Here is a 17,549-nt window from a genome sequence, read left to right as displayed (position 1 = left end):
ACTCTGGGGCAGGATGCACAATTGCTCCTTTCTACAACCAGCTGCCTGTCATTCTGTCCAAGGATGCGGGTGACACTCCAGGTATGCAGTGTTTCAGGATCGGAGTTATAGATTCATAGATGTTAGGGTCAGAAGGGACCTCAATAGATCATTGAATCCGACCCCCTGCATAGGCAGGAAAGAGTGCTGGGTCTAGATGACCCCAGCTAGATGCCTATCTAAACTCCTCTTGAAGACTCCCAGGGCAGGGGAGAGCACCACCTCCCTTGGGAGCCCATTCCAGACCTTGGCCACTCGAACTGTGAAGACGTTCTTCCTAATGCCCAGTCTAAATCTGCTCTCTGCTAGCATATGGCCATTATATAGGATGAGGACAGAGGTAGCCACGGAACACCGAACCAGGAAACACCCACAAGAACAGCCCAGCCAAGACAGGCAATGAGCACAAGAAATACTCAGGTAAGAGACAGGGGCCCAGATAGTCCTGGGATTAGGGGGGCAGTGCATACACCTTCAGGAGGCCTTAAATGCCTCTACACTAATGCTCATAGTATGGGGAACAAGCAGGAGGAACTTGCCCTCCTGCTAGCTAACAAACTCAGACATAGTGGGGCTCACTGAAACTTGGTGGGATCCAGCACATGACTGTGCAGTAAACATAGATTCATAGATTCTAAGTTTGGAAGGGACCTCAATAGATCATCAAGTCCGACCCCCTGCATAGGCAGGAAAGAGTGCTGGGTTTAGATGACCCCAGCTAGATGCCTATCTAACCTCCTCTTGAAGACCCCCAGGGTAGGGGAGAGCACCATCTCCCTTGGGAGCCCATTCCAGACCTTGGCCACTCTAACTGTGAAGAAGTTCTTCCTAATATCTAGTCTAAATCTGCTCTCTGCTAGCTTGTGGCCATTATTTCTTGTAACCCCCGGGGGCGCCTTGGTGAATAAAACCTCTCCAATTCCCTCCTGTGCCCCCGTGATGAACTTATAGGCAGCCACAAGGTTGCCTCTCAACCTTCTCTTGCGGAGGCTGAAGAGGTCCAGGTGTCCCAGTTTCTCCTCATAGGGCTTGGCCTGCAAGCCCTTAACCACATGAGTGGCCCTTCTCTGGACCCTCTCCAGGTTATCCACATCTCTCTTGAAGTGCAGCGCCCAAAATTGCATGCAGTATTCCAACTGCGGTCTGACCAGCTCCCGATAGAGGGGAAGTATCACCTCCTTGGTTCTGTTCATCATGCATCTGCTGATGCACGATAAAGTGCCATTAGCTTTCCTGAGGACATCATCACACTGACGACTCATGTTCATCTTGGAGTCCACTAAGACTCCAAGATCCCTTTCCACTTCCATGCCTCCAAGCAGGTCATTTCCTAGGCAGTAGTTATGCTGGACATTTCTCCTTCCTAGGTGCAGCACTTTGCATTTCTCCTTGTTGAATTGCATTCTGTTGTTTTCTGCCCATATGTCCAACCTGTCCAGGTCTGCTTGTAGTTGTTCCTTGCCCTCCAGTGTGTCCACTTCACCCCACAGTTTTGTGTCATTCGCAAACTTGGACAGAGTACACTTCACTCCCTCGTCCAAGTCGCTGATGAAGACATTGAAGAGTATCGGACCAAGGACAGAGCCCTGCGGGACCCCACTGCCCACACCCCTCCAGGTCGATACCGACCTATCCACTACGACACTCTGGGTACGACACTCTAGCCAATTCACCACCCACCGGACTGTGTAGTCATCCAAGTCACAGCCTCTTAACTTGTTTACCAGTATGGGGTGGGATATCATATTGAAGGCCTTCCTGAAGTCTAAGTAAGCAACGTCAACCCCTACTCTTGCGTCCAGGTGTTTTGTAACCTGGCCATAAAAAGAGACTAGATTAGTCAGGCATGATCTACCTGCTACGAACCCGTGCTGGTTTCCCCTCAGCATAATTTTTCCTGCCGGGCTCTCGCAAATGTGAGCCTTGATAATTTTCTCAAAGACTTTGCCGAGGATGGAGGTGAGACTGACTGGCCTATAGTTGCCTGGGTCCTCCTTCCTCCCCTTCTTGAAAATGGGGACCACATTGGCCCTTTTCCAGTCCTCCGGGACCTGGCCCGTGCGCCATGAGTGTTCAAAAAATTCACGAGTTATTGGGAAGGAGAGCACACCGACAGAGGCAGCTCCTCCTGTGGATGAAAACAGGAGCATGTCACAGCTGTATGGAGACTACTCCGTGCTCCTGGGTGATGGGGACTGCCAAGAAGAACAGGGATGCACCATTGACTTGATTCCAGTGCCCCCCTCTCCCCACCCTGAATCCATGAACTAGCACAGTTAATGAGGTGGAGAAGGAGGAACAGGAAGAAACTGATGCAACTGATGGCAGTTTGTTGTGCTCCCAACAATACTCAATCATAATCTGATGTTGCCGAGACCCAACTAGATCCTCACCCAGTGACTTCTAAGTATCTGTGCCCCTTGCCACTGGCAGGCATTGCTTGGAAACGTGCCAGTTGGGTTTGGGGGAACTTGCAAGTTTAGGTCAGTATGAATGGTGCCCCACTCTTGCGGAGTCTGTTTCTGTGCCTGCAGGCATTTTCCATTTTCTCCACTTCAGGGTGGGGGAGTGGTGGTGTGTAGTTTCCTCCTCTTGGGAGAAGGAAATGTCACGAAACCTGGAAGACTTTTAAAATTTTTTTACCAGATCCTGTGCCCAATGGTAGCTGGGAATGTGCCCCTGAACCCCCTGACCCCTGCTTGTACTACAGCAGAGCGCTTAAAGGATATGCGCCACAGGCAGTGATGCTCCCAAGAAAGCTCGTTGGAGGTTTTGGCAGATTAAACACAAGCCAGAATGTCACACGCATTTGCCTGGCAGATCGAACTCTGCGAGTTGACTTGTTCCGATGATGTCCTCCTCGAGAAGTGTAAGACCACATGCGGCAGTTGGTAGACATGGCCACGGAGTCCCGGGTTGATTACCAGAGGTCACATAACTTGATAAGTGATGTCCTGCAGAAATTGCCAAAGTATCTCTTTAAAAAGCAGGTACCATTCCCAGAAAGGGAAAAGTAGCTCTGTTCGGCTTGCCTCTGTCCAGGAGGTAGCCAGGAGCATTAGAGGTGAGTCTGTTCCCTCAAACGCACTGGGGTCAGGGGAGGGCCGTACGACTGCCAGCAGGGCCAGGTGGCCACCACTGTAGTTCAGGGAGCCATGGATGCTTCAGGGTGATGGTGGGGTGAAGGCAAAGAAGGGCAAGTAACTGACTGCTTACAATATTGTGTTCTTTAAAATAAAACCTCATGTTATCCTGGCTTTCTGCATCTGGCTCCATATCTTTGAAGGGAAGGGCTGGCAAAATCCCGCCTCACTCTGCTGGGTGGGGAATGGGGATTTCATTCATTTTTTGGTTTAATTTCTTATTGTTTTTCTGCCTACTACTTTTTCTAGGAGCTTGCTGCATGGGGCACATGGGGGAGGGGCTAGCAATGTCTTGTGCACCGGTACACAGGGCTGCCTGGGTGGTTTACCCCTCACAAGTCTGGCTGGCCAAAACACCAGCAGTTTGCCAAGCCATACACTTTGCAAAGGCCCCCACAGAGGCTGATACTCAGTTTATTCTGCCTGCCTACAGGAAGTGGGGATGGGGGGAGGGAGGCTGGTGGGGTCAGCCCGTACAAGCCTTGCTTGCATTTTTCCAAGGTACACACTTTGAAAAGTCCCCACAGTGACTGATGGCTGCCTGGTTTCTCATTCAGGTACACAGGGGGGTTGCCTGGGTGGTTCGCCTCTCAAGTCTGGCTGGCTAAAACACCAGCAGTTTAGTTTGTCAAGCCATTTTCACAGGCACCCACAGAGGCTGATGCCCAGCCTTTTCTGCCTGCCTACTGGGGGAGGGGGAGAGAGGGCACTGGTGGGGTCAGTCCACACAAGCCCCACCAGTCCACCCTTCAGAAGTCTGGCTGGCCAAAACACCAGCAGTTTGCCACAAGCCTGGCTTGCACACAAGCATTTTGTAAAACCCAGAAACTTTGCAAAGGCACTTTTCCCACCTTCTTCTTATGCTCTTTTCCAGCTTGGTGCCAGACTGTCTGGGGTTTTTTTTTTTACACCGAAACAAGGCTGGGTGGAGGGATACCTGTCCTGCTCAAGGCTTATAAATTGGGGGAGCAGTGGCTGGGCTGCGGTCACAGTATCAATGAGAGAGGTGAGGCAGATGAGAGATGGCTAAACACCAGGGGCAGAAGGACTCAGCATCATGGGGAGAGTTGTCCCTGGGGGGAACCACAACGTGAATCCAGTGTTCAAGAAGACTGCAGGCTGCTGCAGTGGGATGCAGTGAAGCTTGAGTCCTGGATGAGCGCAGCTCTGCCACGTGAGACTTGGAAGAGAATATTGCGATGTGCTCCACAAGTGGCACCTTTATGCATTCATTAGTAAGTGACACATGAGAATTGTCTGTGACCTGAGGGCATGGGGGGGAATTGTTTACTTCAATTTTCTTGTAAACTGAGTTGTTGGAATTTTTTTGTCATGAAGGAAGGTACATGAGGTGCACAAGGCACTGCATGTTGGTTTTCAATAAAAAATCCTATGCTCTTTCTATGCTCCCTCCCTCCAATTTTTAGCTATCGTTCCATTCTGAGCTGGACACTCCTCCCAGTTGTGGTGACAACAGGAAGAGGAAGAGGACGAGAAGAGGAACAAGAAGAGGATCCTGATACCACTTCCTTCAGCATTCTCTCAACTATATCTATACTATTATACATTCCAGTATGTATTATACTCATAGAAGACTTTTATTATATAGACATATGTATCCACTTATGTTATCTATATTTTATATAGACATAAAATAATCAGTACACTAGACTTATATGTTATACTATTATATTTTATAGTGTTCTTATAATATCAATAATTGTAACATAATAACAATAACCAGTGGGTCTTACTAATGATTAAGCTCCTTTGTAGCTTGTAGAGTGCAACCATCTCTGGTCTGGTTTAAATTTTGTACTCGGTGACCCATTACTATACTATACTATACTATGCTATACAGCATACACTACTTATACATACATGCATAGTGTGAATAGCACAGCATTGAGGGGACTCATGCTAATTGAGTGACAGTCCCCTCAATCAGTAGGCTACTATCAAATGGCTGTTGCCGTAAATAAGCATGTACATACATATGTATATACATGCATAAATCATAACTGAATAAATACGTAATGCTTAATCTACCATTCTGGCTTCCACCCAAGCTGGAGGTCAGTCACCTCAAAATACAACCTCTATTTGAACTCTTGTCTTCTAACACTGTTGGTGAGTACTGGTCAAAGAACATGAGATATTTTTCTAGACAGATACAAAAAGTGGCTCAAGCTCTGCCTTGCAAAGGGCTTCCTAGAGTCTTACTGCACAGAGAAATGGTCACTCCTTGCTTGTTACAGCCGCAGAAAGTAATGCTTCACCACTTGACTACCAATGCCAGTGCTAGGGTAATTAACTGACATTAGGTCAATGTACATGTGCACACATACATATACACACACACACACACACGCATCATACATGCACACATGCTACTGTTTACAACAACAGTCACTTTATACTAGTAATACTGAGGGGAATATCCCCTCAAGGGACATCGAGAGGAACATTTGAGCTGAGAGGAACATTTGATACATACATACTTGGACTGTGTGAAGCTTTGGTCCCTGATTCGATTCAGTGGAGATTTGGCCTGATTCGATGGCCAAATCTCTGAATCCAAATCAATTCAGAGGACCCTTTAATCTCTCTGAATTGAATCAGAACTCTCCAAATTGATTTGGAGAGATTTGGAAGATTTGGCAATTTGGATATAGACACAGCTTTAAATGTTTTTTCTACATACCTCTAGGTAGCAGGAGGCTCGTGAATGCTGCAGTGCTGGGGGCACATGAAATGTCCCACAGCAGCACAGGGGGGCTACGCAGTGAGCTCGGAAGCAGACCCAGAAGTGGACCAGAAGCACTTCTGGTCCACTTCCAGGTCTGCTGGGGAGCACGTCCCCCCATGACTGATTGCCAAGCCAGGCAGGTGCAGGGCCTCCCCATACACTCTCTGGAGGACCCAAAAATGGACCAGAAGTACTTCCGGTTCACTTCCAGGTTCACCGCCGAGCATGCTGTAGGACCACCCCCCACGTTCCTGTGGGATGCTCCATGCACCCCAGCATCACAGCGTTCACAAGCCACACTGGTATCTCAAGGTATGTAGAAAAAAACATTTAAAGCTGTGTCTATGTCCGAATCACTGATTTTCTGAATTCATTGACTCTTCAGATTCAGCCAAATCAAATCACAAACTGTGAGCTAAATCAATTAATCGAATCACTGTCCCTGATTCAGGCCGAATCCGAATCCAAATCAAATAGGGCCTGCTTCACACACCCCTAATACATATGAACATTGCATACATACATAAATCATAACCAAATAAATACATAATAAATACATACTGTATAGAATAAAGATGTAAATATGTAAATGAGTAAATATATAAGTATGTAAATCTCGGTGGGCTGTGATCATAGGGGCCTCATCACCCTACTTCTGGCTTGACTACCAATGGCATCCTAGCTTCCCCACTGCATGGTGAGCCTTCTAACCCACACACACACACACACACACACACACACGCCTGTTCCCCCAGACAGCCCAAGGGATGACAAGGTCAAATGGTCATAAACTCCTCCCAGACTGTTTCAGGCTGGTCATAAGAAACATTTTCTTCACTGTCTGACCCCGCAAGGACAGGAATAGATGTCTATCTTGATGGGATCCTTTGACCCTAGCTGACTTCCTGCTCCTGGGGCAGGGGGCTGGACTCAATGATCTTCCGAGGTCCTTTCCAGCCCTAATGTCTATGAAATATATGAAGCAAATGCATCCTGCTTTGTGCTGGGTGGAGAGAAATTCCCTCCTAGCTGCCTCTTGCCCCATGGGTATGGGCTCCAAGCAGCTTGTTTTTTGTGTTAAATTTAAAACAAGTCTTTTCCATAAGAAAAAAGATGAAGATTACATACAGGTTTTGACAGTTTAGAACATAAACTTTGAGTTTTTTTGCAAACACACATACACATTTCTTGATATCACCATCAGCCTGAACCGGCCCCCTTGTTACCCCATGGTTGGGGAGGGACTCTTAAAATTTCCCTCCCTCCAGCCCTAGCTGGGACATAGTCAGTAACCTGGAAGGGGGATTTTGTCCCTCCCCCTTAGCTTCCTGTTACCCCCTGCTTCTGGCTGGGGGAAAGTTGCCTCCCTGTTGCCCCATGCTTAGGGCCTTATCACCCGGCTTCTGACTGGTGTTTAACCCTCTTTCTGGTTACTGGCCATGTCCCACGCTTCCAAACTTCTCCTTTCTGGTTAGTGGCCATGTCTTTAGCTAGTGAACAAGCAAGCCCTAGCTCCCTGTTGCCCCATAGCTGGGCCCACTTGTCACCCTGCTTTGTCACCTTGCTTCTGGCTGGGTAAAAAATTCCCCGCATAGGTCCTTCCGTAGGACTCTTAGCAACAAGCCCTCATATGAAAGATTTGCTCACTTTGAATGCACATACTGACACTGCCATTGCAGCCTGGACTCTCTGTTGCCCCATGGGTGTTTGTTGCTCTGTCACAGTACATGCACACATTTGCCAATCCATGTACCTACTTGCCAATCAAGTGACATCTATGAATCAAACCTCTCTCCCCACCATGCCAAGGCTAGTTCACTTGCAATGTTTGCCATGTGCTTTCATAGCACTTAGTATCATAGTACTTAGGGTTGAAAGGGACCTAAACAGATCATCAGGTCTGACCCCCTGACCCGGGCAGGAACAGGTGCCGGGGTCATATCACCCCAGCCAAATATATGGCCAGCCTCCTCTTGAAGACCCCTAAGGAAGGAGAGAGTACCACCTCACTTGGGAGCCCATTCCAGAGCCTGGCAGCCCTAACTGTAAAGTAATGTCTCCTCATGTCCAGCCTGAACCTTCTCTCTAACAATTTGTGGCTGCTATTCCTAGTAACCCCAGGTGGTGCCCAGGGGAACAGAGCCTCACCCAATTCCCACTCGTCCCCCCTAGTGAGTTTGTAAATGGCCACCAGATCCCCTTCTCTCGTGAAGGCTGAATAGGTTTAGGCCCTTTAGACTCTCTTCGTAAGGCCTGCCCCACTGCCCCTTGACTTTGTGAGTGGCCCTCCTCTGGACCCTCTCAATGCTAGCCACATCCCTCTTGAAGTGTGGTACCCAGAACTGGATGCAGTACTCCAACTGTGGCCTGACCAATGCTGCATAGAGGGGAAGGATCATCTCCCTGGACCTGCTTGTGATGCATCTGTGGATGCACAACAAGGTGCGGTTAGCCTTACTTTTTTAGAAGCAAATGTACATGGGCATATTAACTATCTAATATTAAATAACTAATTATTATTATCATTATTATTATTCACCACCACTTGACTACCAACAGCATTTCATAGATTTCATAGATTTTTGGGTCGGAAGGGACCTCAGTAGATCATTGAGTCTGACCCCCTGCCCTGGACAGGAAAGAGCACTGGGGTCAGAGGGCCCCACCTAGGTGCTTGTCTAGCCTCCTCTTAAAGATCTCCAAGGTAGGGGAGAGCACCACCTCCCTTGGAAGCCTATTTCAAATTTTGGCATAAAGAAATGTTTCCTAATATCTAATCTAAATCTGCTCTCTGTCAGTTTATGCCCATTGTTCCTAGTAACCCTAAGGGATGTCCTGGTAAACAGAGTATCTCCTATTCCTTGCTGCATGCCCCCCCCCCGCCCCCCCCCCCCCCGCTCCGATTAATTTGTAGATGGCCACAAGATTCTCTCCCAGCCTTCTTTTGTGGAGGCTGAAGAGATTCAGGTCTCTCAATCTCTCCTCGTAGGATCTTACCTGCAGGCCCTTAACCATATGAGAAGCCCTCCTCTGGACCCTCTCAAGGTTATCCACATCCCTCTTGAAGTGTGGTGCCCAGAACTGGATGCAGTACTTCAGCTGTGGTCTTATCAATGTCACATAGAGGGGAAGTATCACCTCCTTAGACCTGTTTGTGATGTACTTTCTAATTCATGAGAGTGTGGTTAGCATTACTTATCACTTTGTTACACTGACAACTCATATTCATCTTGAAGTTGACTAGAATTCCAAGATTCCTTTCTGCTGCTGTGCTGCTTAGAAAGTCACCTCTGAGTCTGTAGGTGTGTTGGTGATTTTTTCTCCCTAGACACAGCACTTATCTTTGTTAAACTGCATCCTATTCTGTTCAGCCCACTTTCCCAATCTGTCCAAATCTGCTTGAATCCACTCCCTGCCCTCCAGTGTCTTTGCTTTGCCCCATAATTTGGTGTTGTCCACAAATTTGAACAGAGTGCTTTCCATGCCCTCATCTATGTTGCTGATGAAGATACTGAACAGCACTGGTCCAAAGACTGAACCTTAGGGAACTCCACTGCCCACATTTTTCCAGGTTGAAAACAACCCGTCCACCACCAACTTCTGGGTGCATCCCATAAGCCGATTCTCCACCCACCTGACCATGTAATAATCTACATCACAAGCACTTAATTTATTTAGAAGAATGGGATGTGACACTGTATCAAAGGCCTTTTTAAAATCCAAGTAGATGACACCTACCTCAACTGCTGCATCTAAGCATTTTGTGACCTGGTCATAAAAAAGAAACAAAGTTAGTCAGGCAAGATCTACATGCTGTGAAGCCATGCTGGTTGCCCTTCAGCTTTATTTTTCCTACTGGACTCCCACAAATGTAATCCTTAATAATTTTTTCAAAGGTTTTTCCAAGGATAGAGGTGAGCCTAACCAGCCTATAGTTACCCAAATCATGCTTTCTCCCCTTTTTGAAAATAGGGAACACAGTGGCCCTTTTTCATTCCTCTGGGACCCATCCTGAGCACTATGAGTGCTCAAACAACCGCACCAGTGATTCTGATATGACACTGGTCAATTTCTCCAGCACCCTTGGATGAAGATCATCGGGGCTTTTTGACTTAAACATGTCCAGCACCTCCAAATGCCCCTTCACTAAGTCAGCGCTAACTGTTGGTGGGTTGGAGTCCCTCTTGTGTCTGTCTATAGCCTCTTTGGGAGATATGTCTTTATCCATGTTCAGGAATACAAACATCTGGACAGACAACTGGCTGGGGTCATCTGACCCCAGCACTCTTTCCTGCCCAGGGCAGGGGGTTAGACTCGATGATCTAATAGGTCCCTTTCAACCCTAATAACTATGAAACTATAAAAAAATACAGATGCAAAGAACTCCATTCAGAGCTCAGTTTTGTCCCTCTGATCTGTTACTAGTTGCCCTAGTCTGTCTTCTGAGAGTCCTGTGTTACCATGTGCCTTCTTTTTTCTCCCTGTGTACCTAAAGAAGGACTTCTGTTGTCTTTAATTTTTGTTGTCAGCCTGAGTTCCATTTCTGCTTTGGCCTTCCTAGCTGATTCCCTGCAAGTGTGAGTCAAGCAGATATACTCCTCCTTGGTGGCTACCCCGTGCTTCTACAGTCTGTATGCCTCTCTTTTCCCCCCTAAGCTCACCTGAATTTCCCTGTTCAGCCAAGAGGCATTGTTTATTAAAACACAGCTGTCTATACTGTTTTAGCATTTAGATAGCATTTCAATTTATTGTGAATTCCCAATCAAAATAGATTGCATTTCAATGTATTGTGAAAAACCAAAGGACAAAAAAAAAATATGTGGACCTTCCTACCCTCACATGGTGGGCCTGCGAGGGTTGGAAATTTGTGGGCCTTCCAACTCTGCATGGTGGGCCTTCCATCCCCCCCTCCCCCACACACAACACTCAGCTTCATGCTGAGGAAAAAATCCCTCTCTGCCTAGCTCCCTCTTGTCCTCCCCCCCACCCCCCGCATGGCTGGGACCTGCTTTCTGGTTAGTGGCCATGTCCCAAATGAATAATGTCTGGGGCCTCTTATCACCTTGCTTCTTGGTGGGGAAAAGTTCCCTCCCTGCCTAGCTCCTTGTTACCCCCCATGTCCGTGGCCTCTTAGCACCCGGGGAGGTGTTTTAAGGACCTGCTTCATGGTTACTGGCCATGTCCCAAATGAATGCTGACTGGGGAAAAATTACCAGGGGGCAAACAATACTGGTTTGCTCCTCCATTTCTTGTTATCTTCCCTCCTAGCTTCCTCTTGCCCATGGCTATGGGCTCTTAGCATGCAGGGTGGTGCTCTAAGGACCTGCTTTCAGGTTACTGGCCATGTCCCAGTTTGGAAAGTAAAGTAAACTTTGTGGTATAATATTATTGTCTTCACAAATAAAAAGGGTTTTCAGCCAGCTCCAGGCTTGGCTCTCTGTGAATACTCTGTCCCACCAGGCAGGTCAAATACCGACAGTGATTTTTAGACTCTGCTGTGCAGAAAGCTTTAGAGAAGGAGGCTGGGGAGGACTGAGGTTTCAGCTGCTCTCTTAATCATCTAATCAATAAAATTAATCAAAAATAAAAAATAATCCAAAATCAATAAAATTAAACTCCCTGTTGGTGGCTTATACTTGATTGCCCTCTGGCCATGTCTCCACAAATGAGAAAAATTCACTCACTTCATTGCATATCCTGATGCTGTTGCAACCTTCAGACTTATCACTCTGTACTATATATGCTATTTTCTATAGAACACTACACAGTATACACTACTTATACATACATGCATGAATAGCATTGCATTTTATTGTGGTTCACTAATCAAAAAATCTGTGAATTCTTACTTGCTCCTGCTTGGTGTCAAGGGTGAGTGAGGGCCAGGGCCAGGGCCAGGGCCAGGGGCCAGCCTGCTAATTAGAGTTGAGGTGAGGGAGGTCCCACCTTTTCTCATATACATACATGCATGAATAGCATTGGAATTTATCACCACTGCAAGATGTGCCTTCCAACTCTCACACAAACAAAAATACAATAGAAAACAGTTTTAATATCCAGGATGAAAAGGTGTCTGCTGCCAGGGAGGTGGAAATAAATACCTAATGCTTTCCCAGTGCGGGGAGGAGGGGGCAGTTGGATTGCAATATTTGTAATGTGTTTGTAATGTACTTGCAACATTTGTTCCCACTCCCCGCCGCGCCCCCCCCCATTGCTCTGGTGTAAAGAAAAGGGTGAATAAATGCATTAATGGATTGTTAAAAGAGAATGATTCCTGTGACTGACTCCTGTCTTTTGTGAAACTATTTGCAAAGCTCTGAGCAAAAATTAACAAAGCTGTTTCTGACTTGCTTGAATAACACAAGCACTGGGCAATCATTTTGATCTCCCATAACAATCTACCCTGCAACTCTTTCCAGTAATGCCACGACTCCATAAACAATAAACACCCCAAGCAAAGCATCCCCATGCTGGCTGCAGGGGGTGGTCATCACCTCTCGAAACCCACCACACCTACTTATGAACCGCACAATGCCATATGCATGCCAATCTGCCAATGAAAGAAAGCATGCCACACCTGTTTAGACAAAAATATTTCAAAAGTTTATTGCAGGGAGGGGGAAGAAAGAAGAAGAGGATGGGGTTTTGGACAACAGTCCAAACACTGCCCTCTTGCCCCCCAACCCCAGCCCGTCCAAGGTTGGTGAGACATTTCTGATATTACCTAGATATCATCTGGGATGCTGTATATCTGGGGGGGGGGGTGAGAGGGGGAGGGAGGGGTGTCTGCCAGGCAGTGTCCGCCTGGATTATTCTTTGTGTTTCTGTAATGGGAATGTCAATTATAACAAATAGGAAGGTTTGAAAAATTCAACAAAGTCTTAGGGGTAGCACACATAAATAGTTGCAAACTTACCATTCTGGTGATGCTGTTGTGTTCTGCAGTTATGAACACCGCAGTGGGCAGGGGGCATGGGTGGGGGATACACAGGTGTGGGGTGGGGGAACACAAACTACAGCTGATGGTGGAGGTAAGGGAGATGAGGGCAAAATTACCATAGGGCAGTATATCACAGGCATAGGCAGAGGCAGAGGCACAGTACTGGGTTGCTCCTGCATTTCTTTTGATCCCCTGTATTAATTACCACTCTGTGCCCCTGCCCACACTGTGCTGTGCCCTGGGTGCCTGCAGACAGCTGTGGAGCAGGAGATTGGGGGGGGGTGGGCAGGAGGAGGAAGAGTCTGGAGGAAGGGGAAGAAACGCCCCCACACAAAATAAAATCACACTGGTAGCTACTGGGTAAAGGCCTGAACTACAGAAATAGCACAGCAGCACCTGGGGTGAAGGAAAGTAATTACAAGTCTTAGAGTAGCTCACTGTTTGCATGACACGAATCCATAGATAGGGTGGCATAAGTGGGGGCACTGGAAAATAAACATGTCTGAGCAGCGTTAGTTTAACGCGCTGAAAAGACTTTTAAAGCAGTAGGAAAACCCACTCATGCAAACAAAAAAGCATTTGTCAGGAGATAAGATGAACTTCTTATCTTTCCTTCTGGTCAGCAGTTAAGACCCAGATAGGAGGTGCATCCTAGAGATCAACATCTGGCTATGTCGATGGCTTTGCCTGCAAGGCTTTGGCTTCTTTTGTGGTGGTGCTTCAGGAAAAAGACCTTCTAAGCAGAAACATATTCATGTAATGAAAAGGAGGACTTGAATCTTTATACACAAACTTGCAAACCTAGCGAAGAGGGCTTTAAATTCAGTGATGATGGAAACAAAATGCTTTAGTAAAGAGCAAGGTGAGTGGGTTAAAGGCCTATAGGTAGCAGAAGCAATATGGAGAAAATTAATAAGGTTAACAGTGGGAAATTAGCAAGCAATCAACTATTCACCCAAGATGTTTATATACTAAAAACTGGAACTCCTAGTTTTCACACAAATTTATGATCTGATTTGCATAACTGAGACTTAACTGGATAGTTCACATAAACAATACCGTTGTGAAGGAGTGTATCTTGTTCAGGAAAGTCAGACTGAAGAAAAAAGGAGGTAATATCATTCAAATGTCTTCTTGTGAGGTACAGAATGAAGTAGGAGGCAGACCTTTTGAAAGTTTCTGGGTTAATATAAAAGGGGAAAACAGCCACGAGGATGTTATAATCAACTATACACCACCAACCCAGGAGAAGGCCCTTATTTTTAAATGGCTAAATGAAGTATCCAAATCAGTGTCCAAGTCCTTTATGAGGTACTTTAATTGCCATGGTATTTTTGTGCACCACAGAACAGGACAAATATTCAACCTTAGATTCATGTGTGAAAAGTACCATGAGCACCAAAAAGAACTACATTGTAACTTCATAGACATTAAAAAAAACTGTTTTGACAGGGTATAGCAAAAAGCACTTTGGCTGACAATAAAGAAGCATAATGTCAGTCCCACATCAATAAGTCTTATAGAAGAAAGCTACAATACAAGCAGTATTGTTGTTGCTGCTTGACAACGCTGTAGAAACGTTTGCAACATCAGTGGAAGTACACCAAAGTTGTCTTCTCTCATCAAGTTTACTTAATTTATACCTGGAACAAACCATATCAGATGCCTTAGAGAACTTCACTGAAACACTGTCAGTTGGAGGATGAGAAATTAACAATCTTTGTTTTGCTTTTGACATTGATCTAATAGCTGGAACTGCAAAAGAGCCTAAGGAAATAACAGAAAGGCTGCATAAGGCTACAAAGACATATGGGATGGAAATTAGTGCGGAGAAGAGCAAAGTAATGATAAAATCATAGCAATGATGATGCATCAGTAAAAATTGGTAATAAGAAGCAAAAAAAAGTAACACACTTTAAAGACCTCGGAGCAACCATCACAGAAGACACTACATTAGAGAGAAAAAAAAAGTAAAAACAAGAATAGCCATCGCCATTGGAAAACTAGCAAAGCTAAAGAAAATCTGGACTAGCAGCAACATCACAATGAAAACAAAGCTCCAACAACTTTCTATGGCTGCAAGATCTGGACACTCACTAGGGCATGGGAAAAGAGAATCAAGACCTTTGAAATGCCATGCTTCAGAAGACTTCTACGCATACCCTACACTGTGCAAAGAACAAATGAATCTGTGAAAGATCAAACAGACAATAACTTGGCAATTATGAACCCTTACTTGAAATCATAAGAAGAAAGATGCAGTAGTTTGGACATGTAACAAGAAGGTCCAGCATCCTTGCCAGGACCACCCTGTAGGGTGCTGTAGACAGATGAAGAAGAGGAGGGAGACCTAGGACAAGCTGGACTGGGAAGAATGAACAAAAGTTATTGCTGCATTGAAGGTGCCCCAGGACCAACTGACTGATATAGTAGTATATTAGACAGTCCAGTCAGCTTTAGGATTTTGTTGGGGACAACTTTTTGGTACAGAGGATGGTGAAACCAATTTCAGGGTATATAGTTCTTGATTTGCAAGCTACTAATAAGGATTGACTGAGAATCTGGAAGTGGAAGGTAATGAGGATTAGAGTGATTATGAAATGATATGAATTCATAATTCTAAGGAAAGAAAAATAAAACAGCAGAACAAGAATTTGGCCTTCTAAAAGGTACACTTCAGCAAACTCAAGTTTATAAGCAGAAACGTAGAAGAGGCAAGTCTAAGAGAAAAAAGAATTCAGGACTGTTGGTTTTACCATTAAAGATGCATGTTATACTAATGCAAAGGAAACAGCAAGGGATTGGCTTAGCTAAATGGAGAATTCTTCAGTGACCTCAAACCTGAAAAGGAATCTTAGGCCCCTTCTACACATTACATGCATTACACAATTACCTGGCTAATTGTGCAATTCATTAGATCAGCTACACATTCAAATTAACTATGGCCCCTTAAAAAGGTCCAAACAGTTACCAAGTTATCGCTGAAAAAACTGTATTAACTTTATACCTGGTTTCTATCCAGCTTTAATTTGCATGTGTAGCTTGGGCCTCCATGGCTGGAAAACCCATCAGCTTAGGGGTGGGCAAATATTTTGGCTGGCAGGCCACTTAAGTTTTGGTTAACTGTTAATGGCTGTGCACACAAATACTTTCAGAAGATATTTTAACAAATTGTAGATTAAAAAAACCCCAAATCATATACTAAAAATCAAACATCTACTATACCATATTTTAAGTTTATTTTAAAAATGAATTTTTGTCCAAATGTATGTGTTTTTGAGTACTATATTTAGAGGTGATTGCATAATAGTTCAAAATAAAGTTTTACTCCTGTGTGTCAGATGGTGTGGGGGGAGGTAGGGGGTGTATGGGGGTGGGTTTTCATGTGTGTGGCCCGGGAGGTGGGGCTGGTCAAGTGCTAGATTCCAGAATCTAGCAGGGGGTGGGGGGAAGGAAAGGGAGGTCAGGTGGTGCTTTCCAGTTACAGTCCAAGACCACCCCATCTGGCCCACGGTTGCTCCTGTGGAGCTCCACATGGGACTGAGCCCCACCTGCTGCCGAGTGGGTAGAAGACAGCTGGGAGCTGGAGCTGGAGCCCCATTCACTGGGGCAGGAGCTGCCCAGCTGAAGCTTCCCTCCCACTTGGCTGGGTGTCTGGTGCCTGGCATGTATCCCCACAGCTGTCCTCACTTCCTTGCACTACCTGCAGCCCAGAGTTGTGCAGCAGAGGCAGGAGGAGGAGCCATTGGAGGCAGAGGAAGCTGAGCAGTACCACAAGAAGGCCTGCTGAGAAGCTGTGCACACTGATCAGGGCTAGGGCTCTCACTGAAGGCCTCCTCCAAGGAATTTTAGTTTGCTGCAGTCCAAGTCATTTAAGGTGCATTATGCGCCAGATTTCCTACAGCAGCTGGAATTAATGTGCAATATGCCGCCTAGGCATGCAAACAATGACACCATTAAAGCAGTACAAAAGTATTTAGCCCACTTTAAAGTGTCGTGTACACACCCCCTTGTTTCATCTACACACGGCCTTAGACCAGTGATTCTCAACCAGAGCACCATGGGGTGCTGCCAGATTCTCAGAAGGGTGCCTCAAGGTGTTAAGAGATCAGCAGATTAAAGACACAACCACAAGACAAAACACCCTAATCTGCAACAGGTAAAGCAGGGGACCACAGCAGCCAATGTCCTGCTGCTGCAAAATTTGTTAAAATATGCTTGAGAGATCCAAGGTAGAAGGGCATGCTCTCACCCTACAGAGGACAACAAAACCTGGTCCATACCAATCTGACAATGGGGTAAAATTCCTTCTAGACCCCAAATAGGGTGATCGGTCTGACTCTGAGCAGGGGAGCAAGACCCTCTATCCAGGATCCTCTGGGTTTTAGCAGGAGCATTGGCACACCCCAGTTGAAATCCCCAGCCTTGGCTGTAGTCAATACCCAATGCCTCTGAGGAGGACAACCTCCCTCCACCCCTCCCGCCACCAAAAGAAAACAAACAAACAAAAAACCCTGACACACACAGCACCAGGAGGGCAAAAATATCCTTCATGGCCCCACATAGCAACCAGAAAAGCCCAGATGCATAGGAATAACCACAGTAAAACATACACATAGCTATCCTTGTATCTTCCTTGATCAACTTTGTCCTGAACACCAGCAGTGATGGAGATTCC

This window comes from Alligator mississippiensis, chromosome 6 (genome assembly GCF_030867095.1).
Source record: "Alligator mississippiensis isolate rAllMis1 chromosome 6, rAllMis1, whole genome shotgun sequence".
Taxonomy (NCBI): domain Eukaryota; kingdom Metazoa; phylum Chordata; order Crocodylia; family Alligatoridae; genus Alligator; species Alligator mississippiensis.
Note: the sequence above shows the minus strand (reverse complement) of the source record.